Raw genomic sequence first — 14,910 nt, forward strand, 5'->3', positions numbered from 1 at the left:
TTTTAACCTATATATAAAGGAAACCTAGATATATTCCTTTTCTTATTTACAAAATAGCATATATGCAGATCTGTGATAAATGGATCTTTTAATTCACAATCCTATATTACATTTGATACCTTTAGATAATGATTGGGAACAGCCAAGTATCTAAACAGTCTTACAATGGGGATCGTCGCAATTGTACGAAGTTAACAGATTTTGACCAAAGAGCCTGTGAAATGAGGAGGAAATTCTTGGACCGAGGATATCCACATAGGGTGGTCCGCGATGCATATAAGCGTGCCCGCTTTTTTGACCGCCAACATCTCTTAGGAGGGAACCTCAACAATAAAAATGCTAACATGGTTTTCGTTATGAGACATTCGACTCTTAATGAACGAATTCGCCAAATAATATGTTCAAATTGGCATTTATTGAATGTTAATAAAGCACTCAATGAAAAACTGGAAAAACCAATGTTTGCATATCGAAAAAATAAAAACATAAAAGATTTGATAGTAAGATCACGGATGCCCCCGACCAAACAGGTGTTACAACGAAGTATTGTGGATTTATCCCCGGTCCGAGGTAATTTTAAATGCGGTACATGTGTAACATGTTCATTAGCGATAGAATTTCCATCAATCTGCTATAACAAAGAAACTGTAATATGTAAAAGCATGACCAATTGTAAAACCAAAAACATTGTGTACATGATACTCTGCCCATGCAATAAAGCATATGTTGGGGAAACTGCACGATCATTGAACGTTCGACTTACTGAACACCGATCGGCAATTCGGACAAAAAAATTAGCAGCCCCCATGGTATGTAATTTTTTGGAAAATCAACATAAACCGGAGGATGTACGATGGTTTATCCTAGAAAAAATCACACCCACAGCAGGGATCTGCTGTGAGGCAATTAGGAAAAAACGTGAAGTATACTATATCTTTATGCTGGATAGTGTAAAGAAAGGATTAAATCATATCACCCCCTGGGAGCAAGCGATCATCTGAGGTTCAGAATAGAAATTTCAAATCAAAAATATGTATACAAGGGATATCTAGCGAGCTAATAATGCATTGTAAATTCATGGTCGTGTGCATTTGCAATAAACAACACTTTAATATATAACTATGTAGATATTCATACATTTTTGATTTAGGCATACAGAACCATCAGTTTCATCATGCGGTTAAGATGGGACCCTTGTATTGTAGCATATCCTCAATTCGAGCCATTGAAAATGCCCGGTATTGCTTTCTCTCTACCATCTATTCCTTGATTAGGTAACACCATATGCCGCCCTTATTAATACATATGAAACTACTAAATAAGAGATACTTTCCTATATATGAAGATGATAACCTTTTTAATGTACAAATTAGTTCATTTGTATCACGTTATTCACTTATAATCTATAGGTATTAGAACTTTCTCGAGACAATGCTGTTGTCCGTCGTCGGATACCATGACCCTCACCGTCAAAAATTAGTCCGTTGTCTATTATGGCATCGCAATGTCAATAGGGACGCCCCTTTAAATATGGCGGTCTCTCACACTCGCTGTTTTCCGACACAGGATGTCGGCTTCCACCCGTATCAGACGTCGTGAGGGCCAGACGAAATAAGAGGCAGAAATCTATCAGGTGAGGAGACCGAACAGCTAGGGTATATATACATGCCGTGGATAGTAGAGCCATAACTCCACGAAGTATTTTAACTCGCAAGTAGGCGGAAGCTCTTGTTGAGAATATCCCTGAAGCATGATGCCAGCTCTAGCGTAATTATCCTACATCAAACCCCATATATGTAGAAGCGATTTTTTGGCTTTTTCATGCTTTATGACAACTACAAACCAATATTAGTGCATTGCCACAACTAGGCATGCGCATCTCCGCACCGCATCGCGCCATACTGCCATGACTCATCCTTCCACCCATGTGCCTCTAGCGGTGCACTTATGAATATATCTATGTTTTCCAGGACTATCGTAACTATCTACATGACCTACAGTCTGGCCCATATTTACCGTAAGAAGATCGTGAATTACAGGAATTTAATGGCATTGTTCTCAATAGTACGTTAATCTCTGTATGTCTGCGTATATATGAGTGGATGGTTACAAATGAGATTTCCTCTTTATAATTGTAGATTACTCATTCACATTGATGACACCCCTGAGGAGTTTATCTCCAGAAACATCGGCTCTTTCAGAGGAAAAAAATCTTTCTATAATCCAACACGTATGTTGTTAAAGGTACATGAGCATTCTGGAATCTTATAGTTATCCTTAGGAATATGTTGTATTAGGGAAAACATATCCATATTGCCTTTCCTTTGCTGTTGTCTCTACGCTGGGCGTGACGTCCCTTGGAACCTGCCTCGTTTTCCCTGGACACTGCTTGGATACTGCTTGTGGTACCCGCCGCGCGGGTCCCGCTGCGCCAGCGGCTTCATCGTATCACCCGTGACCGCAGGAACTCTGACTCTGGGTGCGGGGACCTGCAGGGCTGCGAGCGTGTTGTGGGCGCAGGACTACAAGTCCCAGGAGCGCCCACAACTCCCAAGAGTTACCAGCTGGGACGCTCTCCCTGCAGGCTCCTCCCTGGTGCCTGGCGCGGTGAAAAGCCTCCCCTTTCCTTTCATCGCCGGATTTGCCTTTCCTTTGCTGTTGTCTCCACGCTGGGCGTGACGTCTCTTGGAACCTGCCTCGTTTTCCCTGGACACTGCTTGGATACTGCTTGCGGTACCCGCTGCGCGGGTCCCGCTGCGCCAGCGGCTTCATCGTATCACCCGTGACCGCAGGAACTCTGACTCTGGGTGCGGGGACCTGCAGGGCTGGGAGCATGTTGTGGGCGCAGGACTACAAGTCCCAGGAGCGCCCACAACTCCCAAGAGTTACCAGCTGGGACGCTCTCCCTGCAGGCTCCTCCCTGGTGCCTGGCGCGGTGAAAAGCCTCCCCTTTCCTTTCATCGCCGGATTTGCCTTTCCTTTGCTGTTGTCTCCACGCTGGGCGTGACGTCCCTTGGAACCTGCCTCGTTTTCCCTGGACACTGCTTGGATACTGCTTGCGGTACCCGCTGCGTGGGTCCCGCTGCGCCAGCGGCTTCATCGTATCACCCGTGACCGCAGGAACTCTGACTCTGGGTGCGGGGACCTGCAGGGCTGCGAGCGTGTTGTGGGCGCAGGACTACAAGTCCCAGGAGCGCCCACAACTCCCAAGAGTTACCAGCTGGGACGCTCTCCCTGCATGCTCCTCCCTGGTGCCTGGCGCGGTGAAAAGCCTCCCCTTTCCTTTCATCGCCGGATTTGCCTTTCCTTTGCTGTTGTCTCCACGCTGGGCGTGACGTCCCTTGGAACCTGCCTCGTTTTCCCTGGACACTGCTTGGATACTGCTTGCGGTACCCGCTGCGCGGGTCCCGCTGCGCCAGCGGCTTCATCGTATCACCCGTGACCGCAGGAACTCTGACTCTGGGTGCGGGGACCTGCAGGGCTGCGAGCGTGTTGTGGGCGCAGGACTACAAGTCCCAGGAACGCCCACAACTCCCAAGAGTTACCAGCTGGGACGCTCTCCCTGCAGGCTCCTCCCCCTACCCTTGAGGCAGTACATTATCACCTGGTGAACCCCGCGGCGCGGGAGCGCGCCGGGAGAAGCCCGGGACAAGGGCGGGACCGTCTGTGGCCGTCCGGGGCCGAAGGAGGCCGGGCCGGGCCTATTCTCTTTGTCCCTTTTTATTATTCCTGCCTGTAGAGCTCTATTAGTGTGTGCCTTTGATCTGACCCTGTCATTGTAGTACCGGCCACTGCTGTGCTCTAGCTAAGGATATTATTAGCTCCACCTCCAACGAGATGCCTTGCTCCGAGGCAAATTCTGTCCCAGGAACGTCAGGGTCTTCTTCTTCCCTTTTAGGCCCCTTGGACAATTTTTTTGCTAAATTAAAGAATGAAGCCGATAGGGAGCTTACTCTCGCAGAGAAACGAGCTGGGCGACGTCTCTCCATCGAGAAGTTAAAACATAGACCACTCCAGCCCCAGGAGACAGTTATAGGAACCCTAATAGATTTAACGACACCTAAAGATCTTGTTAATACTTCTTCTTTTATAGAAGATATCCCTCGCATTTTTCAAACTCAGTCCCCCGATCAGATGGACACCATAACTATTTTTGACTCTATTCCTCCTCAGTCACCAGCCACACAGACTATAGATTTAAGTACCACTCAGTCACCAGCCACACAGACTATAGATTTAAGTACCACTCAAAATGAACTAGTTCCTCTTTACGATAAAAGCATACCTTCTCCCGTATTTACTCCAATTGGGTCAGACCAACATCCCTTTAACATTCCCGATGGAAAGCCTTTAAGATCACCCACCAAGGTCCCCAATAAACATCCCAAGGGTTCCATTGGCTCTCCGCCGAGGAAGAAAAGAAGGAAGTGCGTACTAAAAAGGAGAATTGTTCCTCCCACTAATCCTACAAATCCAACACATACCCAGCCTACTATTTCCCAAAAGGATGGAACATCGGACACTATGAAAGACACGATTCCTAATTCAATAGCTGTTCCTAGTTATGCAGGGTTATTGAACGATATCGACTGTCTCATAAAGGCCCTGATCCTCCCCCTTTCAGAAAGGATTATTAGATTAGGTGAGTGCGTTGATCAAATCCTTCAAGAGCAGAAGGGTATATCGTCCGGTAAACCTCATGCTCTTAGCAATATAACCCAGTCCACAAAAGCGCCTAAACAACTTAAGACATGGAGTGGTACCCCTAAAGTAAACCCATCACTGATATCTGGGACCCCTAAACTAGTACAGGATAATAAATCTAATGACAAACTTAAAAATAAATTTGCCACAGTCACCAACATCACAAGCAAAAACATAGGGGCCCATAACACTCATTCTAATAATATAAAGCCTCCACTTACTACATCTTATAACGCTAATAGAAGATCAAGGGACATTGCTGACTTACCACCAGAGAGCCTAAACTATGTCATCGTATTAACAGGGGTCCCGCCTCCGCCAGCTGGTAAGCAAGAACATCAGGACAATTTAAAAAACAAGGTTATCTTCTGGTTGCGGAAAAACAGACCACTTCCCTCGCACCTAAACGGCGATATTGTTTCGGTCAGGCGATGCAACTGGGTAGGCACTAGACCTAAGGATATAGGCGGTGATGTGATCATAGTCAACTTCAAAGATCACAGACTGGTCACTTTCATCAGTGATTGGTTTCCCGGGACGGGTGAGGGGGGGATTTTAACGCACAACCTAGGTTATTTTTATCCTGAATCTATGCTGAAGCCATTACCATCTAATAAATTACAACCGAGGAATAGAATTCCCAACCACATGAACAATTGGTATCCAAAAGGTTCGCATGGAGCCTTAAAACCTCGGTTTCCAGCTCAAGGTCCCCACATGGGACACAATCCATTCTCTCTTCAACCTAGGCCCACCCCTCTTCAATCCAAGAGTCACAGACCCCACGTTCCCCATAGAATAGATCCCCCAGTGATGACAAGGGGCCAGACCCCTTATGATTTCATTTACGATCCTCACTTCCCACCTTGCCAGCCAATCTATCAACCGCCAAAATATCAAAATTCTATTTCTCATGACTATTGGGATAACTCTCAATCTTATAACCCTAAGGACTCCTGGAGTATACCTCTGGCTAACCTATTTCACCCTCTTTCTGAATGGGATGAAAATGAATGACATTATGAGCCTATCACTATAGAAAAGAGGCCCGAGGGGCATCAGAAACATCAGCTTACAACTACCCAAAATCCTTTAGTAAGCCCACCAAAGGCGACTAGGGCTAATATGTGGTTGGGGGAAAATCCATCGGGAGATATTACGATGACTAGCGTCGCCCCTTATTATTCTCAATTTATTCCCCAGAATTGTTCCATCGTTACTCCTAGGACCCCTTCTGCCATCAAAAACAAATCTTCCACGCGACTGCAAAATTCCCCAACGAGCGTAGGCAGTTTACCTGCGGTTACTAGCAGGGTACCTTACTCCAACACTCTCCTATCATGGAATGTTGCAGGGTTAGCTAGTAAAGCCACCAACACAGCTTGGTTGGATGTCATACACAAGCATGATATCCTGTGCTTTCAAGAGACATGGTGTTATGAAGAACTACACCTGCTAGGGTACCAGACCATTCATTCCCCGGCCAAGCTGTCAGTACTGGGTCACAACAAGGGTGGGCTTTGTATATATGTCTCAACATCTGCAGAGGTAAAGGTTAACAAAGTGCTTTCCAGCACGTATTTCCAAATCCTATCTCTTAATTGGGGCCAGAATGGGAAAATCGTATTGGTGAACTTTTATAACAACATGCCTAATAGTGAAATGGAGTCCACCATGTCTAATATGTTGCGGCACATTGCTAGAGCTGTCGACCTACTGAAGGGGGCAAGAATAATTTGGGTCGGTGACTTTAACTGTACTATTTGTCCACACACCGATTCAGGCCTCTGTGGTTTGGATGACCATGGGGGGGAGGAACCGATACATTTCGTACACACAAAGATGGGGACATTGTTAAATGGTATTGTTTTTAACTTCGACTTTTCCTTTGCTAATCAGAATTGTGCTCTGCCCGTACCTTTTGAGCCAACCTTCTTTGGAAGGGGTTGCAAATCGACTATTGACTTTATACTCATAACTCGTGTTAACCAAGGGTTTATAACCTCATGGGAAGTCGGAAAAGATGTATCTAGCGATCACTATCCTCTGATAATTGGTATAAATATAAAAAGGCGTTCTGAAAATATGGGAACCTCCTGCACGTATCCATATAAGGTCGACCTAACCAAAACTAATGGCTACGTGATAAAATGGGAAAAAATTGTACCTAGTATGTTCTTACAAAAGCTGATCACTTACTGTGCGGCGGATGTGAACATATGTTTGGAGGAACATGGGAAGCCCATTGCTGTTATGTCAGCCTTTGCTAATATCTTATACCACATTAAAAATGTGCTGACCCGTGTTCCCAAAAAAAATCCCACTAGTCTTGAAGGTTGGTTTAACGGGAAGTGCACAAAAGCTTTAAAAGCATTAAAAAATGCACTGGCCCTGAAACCAAGATCCCCTTATATAATTCGTGAGGCCAGGAAACTATATAATCTTGCAATGAAAGAAAGAAGACTGGCTTTAAAAAAGCAGGCTTGGGAAACACTGAGAGAAGCTTCTACACAGAAAAATAGCTCTCAGTTTTGGAGGCTGGTCAAAACCCTATACCAACCAAGGGATAATGGAAACAAAATAGACCTCGCTATAACTACTGAAAGATGGTTAACCCACTTCAGGCAGCTATATAATCAACCAAGTATAGCAGAGACTTCTCTACTTTCAGGGTCTAGATCAACTGTGGATAAAAGCACAGTCAATAGTAGAGGCACACATTCCCCACCTTATCCTTTTCCGATAGACTTAACTTTTACATTAGGAGAAGTCCAAGAAGCTATTAGGGAAAGCGCACCAGGTAAAGCAGCAGGCCCCTATTGTACCCCGGTAGACGTTTATAAGGCCGAACCGGATTTCTGGGCCCCTCTGCTTACTAATGTTTTGAATATGGGAAACCGAAACGGGTTCATTGAAACCTGGTCGGATGCCATAGTGGTTCCCATTTTTAAAAAGGGCAGCCGGGATGATCCGACCTGCTACAGGCCAATATCCTTATTGGATGGCCTAATGAAAGTAGCAGGAAGGAACATTTTAAAAAGACTCCAAGCATGGGAGGAAGACAATAATGTTGTGTCACACTTGCAATATGGGTTTAGGAAAGGTATAGGGACACTTGAACAGTGCCTAAACCTGTCCCTCCTTACTTCCAAGTACTCACAAGCAAGAGGCGGAGCACTCTTTATAACCTTTGTGGACCTGAGCTCCGCTTTCGACTGCGTGGACCATACATTATTATGGTCCACGCTGGTTGATCTGGGCATTGATGCCCGAATAATCACCTTTATTAAGGAGTTGTATAACAACTCCGGGGCAAGAGTGAGATACGGCAAACAGGGTGAGTGTACGGATAAATTTGCACTGTCAAGAGGGGTAAGACAAGGCTGCATTTTGGCCCCACGGCTTTTTACGTATTATATAAATTCAGTGGGACAATATCTTTCCCTCTTTCCAAATGATTATCCTACTGTGAAAGGATTACCAACACCAATCCTCCTTTACGCCGATGATGCGGCAATAATGTCTCAGACTCAAGTAGGCCTACAGAGGGCTGTTACCAAGTTTGCGGGTTACATGCAGGAGAGAGGCCTTAAAGTAAATATATCCAAAACATACACCATGCCATGCACTAGAAAACTTAATAGGGCCCCTTGCACTATATTTCTGGACAAACAAAAAGTAGCCACTATTGATAGGTTTTGCTACCTAGGGGTCCTGTTTGACAGGAGGTGCTGTTGGAAGCCGGCAATTGCAGCCAGAAAGCTGGCTTTCACTCGCACCATAGGTGCCTTGCACGCCTTTTCCGATAGACTAGGCGGGAAACCAATCAAGGAGCTGATCCAGATCTACCGTGCCAAATGTGTTTCCACAGCTACCTATGGTGCCGGCTTATGGGGTATCGAGAAGGACTTCACCCTGCAGTGCTGCGAAAATCAATTTATCTGCTATTTATTGGGAGTACCCAAAAGTACATCTACGTTTATGACGCACATTGAGACAGGCGTTAAACACCTGAGCGACATCATTAAGATGTCTCCAATTCTTCTATGGCACAAGGTGTGGACAACACACGAAGCTGGTTTCAACAGGGATCTCATAGAAGATTGCTTAGCCTTAGACGGGGTTGCTAACTTTAGATGGCTATCTTATGTAAGACTATTACTAACAGAATTAGGACTCCTGGAATATTTTGAAAATCCAAGATCCATGGAGGATGTCCTTAGATCAGCCCTCAAAAAAATAATAATTACCCACCTGGACACAGTGAGATGGAACTGTGAAAAACTTAAACATACCATCCAAAAATTCCAGGAAATAACCCCCAATGAAGGTTTGCAAACTTATTTGAAGGTTGATCCCAGTCCGTTCCACCGAATGCTCTTGTCTCGTTTGCGTCTTGGGATTTTTTACCGTATGGTAACCTTACCTGACGTGAACAACTGGTCGCCCACCAAGCTGATCTGCCCCTGTAATAAAATCGCGGTGCAATCTAACATCCATATATTGTTCTTTTGCACATTTTATTCTAACCCCAGAAAACTATATTTGAAACTTTTACTAAAACGGTGGGGTTTAAGAAACTGCAGGCCAGCTTTTTTAAAATTGTTAAGACTAGAAGATGACCATGTGATATTCGTTGTCTCATGCTTTTTATGATCAGTCATAAAGTATCGTAAATCCATGTGGCATAACATCTCCCCTCTGGGTCCTATGACACCCCCTGCTGTTGTTCGTTGATACTGCATTTTAAACTTATTTTAACGACGGTTTTTCTTGCAGCCCATATAAATTTTTTTAAATGAATATGTAGTAGTAAGCATTTATTCTTTTAATAATGTTAATGAAATTTGAATTGATGTATTTTTTGTGCTTTAATGATTTTATTTTTAAATCGAATAAAGCTTTACTTACTATTACTATTACTATCCATATTGATATGTATTTTGACTTTTCAGGACTTCATATCTCTATCCTAATTCTAATTTGGCCACATCATACAACTAAGCCGGGTAAGTGCTCACAGCACTATCGTACATTTATCAGTGCACCTCCCCTGTGCACCTCCCCTGGGAAATAAGGTGTAGTCACTATTCATTGGCTTTTGGTAAACGAATAGAATTCCCTAGTCCATTCTAGACCAACCTCTATTTCTATATTCATTATTTACGAGGAGTGCGTTGCCCTCCACAATATTCACATTTCTTACCGCTTTTAGGTTTACAAGTGACTGAAGGACATCAATTATATGTGGTTTTTACCTTTCTCTGCTTATTTACCGAATTTTCTAGTAAGTAACGTGATACTTTCATGTATACTTAGTCGCTCTGTATAATTTGGTAATAATTAAATCTGTCGCAGAAGGAACCTGATGGTGTCTGTATGCCTCTAATCATTTGGAATTCCAAGAAGTAACCTTTATGGCTTCCCCATTGTAAGACTGTTTAGATACTTGGCTGTTCCCAATCATTATCTAAAGGTATCAAATGTAATATAGGATTGTGAATTAAAAGATCCATTTATCACAGATCTGCATATATGCTATTTTGTAAATAAGAAAATGAATATATCTAGGTTTCCTTTATATATAGGTAAAAACATCAATGTATTGCGATACACAACATGAACCCTTTTGAAATGGATAGCAATTAGGAGTGGCTAGATGTAACATTCTGAAAAGTTATGACATGTATATGATGAAATACTATGAATTTTAAATGTATATATATAAATGAAAATGTGTTTTGATGAGCAATATTTTTGAAAAAAGATAAATCAAAATAATGAGATAAATATGTGCCCACTAATGTCTGATCGTCATGTCTTGAATTGTCTGTACGACTGATTGTTATTTATGTCTTAAATTATAGTGTCAAAGACGGGTCACCTGATGAAGGCTTCCAAGCCGAAACGCGAGTAGTGCATCTACCGCTTTGCCTGCATCATGTCTCTCTCTCTTTTTAATGTCTTTGTATATATATATATGTTTGTATATAATTTAAAAATTCCAAAAATAATATCAATATATCATGTATTGAACTAAAATGTGGTGAAAAATGATTTATCTATAGACAAACCCAAAAAAAAAAAAAAGTTATATATTTTTTCAAAATAATAAATCCTATAAAGAAATATATATTTGTGTAGTCGTTGACAGTTGAGTACATAGTGGGTTTTTAGACTGTTATTGTATTGTGTTACTAGTTATAGGCCTTTTCATACCAGATTTTCTTCCCTATGTATAACTAGTATAGTTTTGTTAATAGGGGTCCCCTACTTTCCAAACAAGGTGCAGATGATAAACCAGCTAGGCGATTTACGGTTCTTTGTAAACCACCCCCGAGTGCCAAATGAAAAAGGAGTGGGCAATGATGAGGAGGACGCCAGAATGCTGTTTTCACCTTTTTCTGTCAGGTGCAGATAAAAAAATCGGCTTTATAACTAACCGAGTGCCAAGTGTAAAAGAAGTGCGTAATGATGGGGTAGGACGTCAGAACGCTGTTTTCACCTTCTTCTTCCAGTGTCATTTGTACTCCATCTGTTCAAATACACACCACAAAGATTGAGGGAACTACATTTCCCAGCAGTCCTTGACGTCACAAAGATCTGACGCATTAGATGCGACGTACACACACAGGAAATGAGTAGAAAATGCTGCCTTGTGTCCCGTGCAGGTACCTCCCCCGACAGCCCAGAGGGAGGTCCGGAGTACCGACGGACAGGTCAGTGTAGGAAGCAACATTTGTTTCAATCGGGGTTTCTTCTCTTTGACGTTATTCAGGACCCTTGCCCCCGCCCGCTCGCGAGCGAGTAAGCACTAGCGACCTATTTCTCTGAAAAGAAGCCATACTACTTTGACTGTGTTCCGAGTGTACACTCTGGCTGAAGTAAGGTTTTTACGCTCGACCAAGGGCTGGTAGTCACTAGTGATTTTTTCGCATCTGCGATTTGGTCCCTCTAACTCTATCGACTGGGGGTAAGAACTAGGCTATCTGTCCTAGATATAGCCATTATTATATATAGCAAAATGACAGCTTACCACGCTATAGATACGAGTTAATTGAAAGTCTTGACATATGGAGTGAGTTAGGCTGAGTTACGAAGCATTGAGAATATGCACTCTGGTTCAACTCTTAACTACTGTACTGTTACCAGCGCGGGCATCCCCATAATTTTCTACCAAATATGGGATGATATCTGTTTACGTTTCTCGGTATGGATACAACTGAAATATTCGAAAATAAACTAATGACTAAGTTCTACTACTGACAGCTATGCGATGTTAGTAACTATATGTTTGTGTGTCATTATTCCCTCTCTCTCTATATCTGTCCTTTAGAGCGGTGCTCCGTTTACCTGTGCTGTAGCCAGGTGAGGTGGAGTTTTTCTCTCCTGCCACTTAGGTAAGTGAGCATACACACGTGGTGTATTCAAGGCCTATATGATTATCTATCGACTGAGGATATACATATACTGGCTCTCAACATGATGATTGCTTTTAAGATATTCTAAACACAGCGATCTAACCATGACTAGTTGTTGTGTGTTTTTCTCTCTATGTATTTGTTTTTTGTGTGTTCTCGGGATGGCTTTGGCATTCCATTGAACCATGAAGCCAGGAGAAGGATGATATAACTAATACCCAGGTAATCATTTACCTTTTTATACTATTTGTAGCAGTAGCGTTAATGGTCCTGAAGAAGCAGCAGGATACCTGTTGGATCCAATCAGTCTGCAGAAACATGTCGACCTTCCACTCTCTCTAGTGGTTATTTGTTGATGCCACTTCGCACTTTTTATTAATTTGGGAGTGAAGGAGGGCATATTAAAGTCTCCTTTCTCCTTTACTACCCAATTTTATCATTCTCAGTAATTCACTTGTTCACACACTCTCTCTCACACTTTTAGCACTGCTTTTCAGTCACCATCGGCCACCCCATACGACACTTAAACCACTGGGCCCCACAGGCTAGGTCAGGCTTTGACATCTGCCAGGCATCTGTGGGTATTCCACTCTACCTTCATGGTATAAAGGATCCCAGATGATGAAGGGCGGACTCGGTCGGTGACTGATGGGAATCTGTTTATAAAGAATGGATACCCTAAGCGTGACTGTATTAGCACACATTATTAGTTAAATTTGAGCTTTCCGCTCCTTTACGTCTACATAGTTAGTTGCCTTTCTGACTTCTTGCTACTCAGTGTTGGTTTAATTGATGAATAATCCTGTTCTCATAAAAACCTCTGACAATGGTTGGATGGAAGAAGATGGGAGAGGAAACTGTTGAGGATTTCTAGCAAAATATGATGTGCGTCTCCTTAAATTATTGGACGCCCTCTTTAGCCAACTTCTCCCCTTACCTCCATTGACAACCTCTCGTGCTGGCTTGCGTTCACAGATGCTCTTATATGCAGAGCTTTAACTGAAAATCTTATCCCATTTGCATCGGATCCTGGACTCTATTGGGATGACTCTACTGGGTTTCTTGAACTTCTCTTTATGGGACGTTCTACTTTGATTTTCTCAGATGATTGATCTGAACTTATTGAAGCTTTCTGCTTGCTCTCACACTCTCGATATAGAGCTCTTCATGAGTTTTAACAGACTCCTCCCTCTTATTTTAGAATAGGGATTCTTTCCTTCATGGAACACGCTTATTGTTTAATGATTTGTGCTTATCTTGATGCTAATGAGATTTCATTACTTGTAAATGGAAAATGATGATAATAAAGATAAGCTACTAAAAGATTTGAATTAATAAAATATTTAAAACTTGCCTAAATCTATTATCTGACTCACACTAATATTGATTATTGACAATAACATTCGTAATTTATTGATGATTTGACTTCTCTTCTCGCCACAATGGCCAAAGTCGATCAGCCTGACCAAGCAAGGATTAGCCTGACTACGAAGTACACCAAATACTTAGTAGTAGTAGTAAACGTGTAGTAAATTTTACTAAAAAAAATCACAAATGTATATGCATAAAATGCATGAAGTGGAAATCCGGAGCACTGACATATCTTCTTTGCAAATGATGAATACAGGAGACATCAGAGCTGCAAAAAATCAATCTGAAAGAATCACAGCACTAAGACCAGGTAAAAAAGAAATAAAACACACAGATTTAAAAATGAGAACGCATAATGAGAATCACCTCTTATTAATAACCCCAGATAATAAACGAGTCATATAAAAGCAAAAGGTAGGTGATTTTCATATTTGCAGAATGAGATAGGCTGGCCTGACTTGATTAAAATTAATTGGCAGGGTGAGTGGGCAGACACATTAAAAACGCAGATTGTTGAGTCTAGGGCATATGATGACAATGTGAATAGAGTCAGGGAGAGAAACATCATCACAGTGGCTAGGCAGAAGATCTCAAACTTTGTACCAGGATCCCTTCGGTAGCATAAAATGATAAAATATGTTAAGCCTAAAATATGTCATAAACCCTTGATGATGATTAAACATCTTTAGTGATGAACAGGGCTTCATTCCAAGTACAGTGTTCACCATGATAACATGACACATAGAACGTTTATGAAAAACCACTGCCTCACTTTCTGCTGCTGCTCTTTCATAAATTCCAGTTTAAGCCAGGGAATATCCCTCAAAACTATACCTACTGAGTCAGTAAACAACTCAAATCAACCCAATGAATTAAATGTTTGCCTGATGTAAGCTTTTCAGGGAATGCTCATAATTCCATCCAGAGCCACACAATCGTGAATGGTAAGCTTGTTGAGAGACAAATCCTCTGTCAACCAAACTGATAACCAAAATAACAGGGGGCGCAGGTCAATCAAATCAGCTATATACCCAGATCCCACTTTCTCTTGAAGTATCTTGGGGGGGGTGCTCACTGGTACTTTGAGAAGACATCTAAAAAAAGCATTTTCTGGGACCTGAAGCTGAGGGCAAGACAACTAGCCCCAGATTTCACAGCCAGAACTCACCAGTTAGACCCGCTTGGTCTTAAAAGCATAGCCTACGTTAGTGTGACCCATGCGCCTTGCCAAAAGACGAACCTCATTAATTGTCATTTTAAACATAATTTTTCTTTTATAGGAGTTGCCTAGAGAATCTGTAATCCAAAAGTATTGCAAAATACGAAAAATGCTCAACCCTAGAGATGGGGGTGGCCTTTGACCACATAACATTTGGACCTAGTGTTTCTAGGGCGCATCACCATAGCTTGCAAT

This window comes from Lissotriton helveticus, chromosome 4_1 (genome assembly GCF_964261635.1).
Source record: "Lissotriton helveticus chromosome 4_1, aLisHel1.1, whole genome shotgun sequence".
NCBI lineage: Eukaryota > Metazoa > Chordata > Amphibia > Caudata > Salamandridae > Lissotriton > Lissotriton helveticus.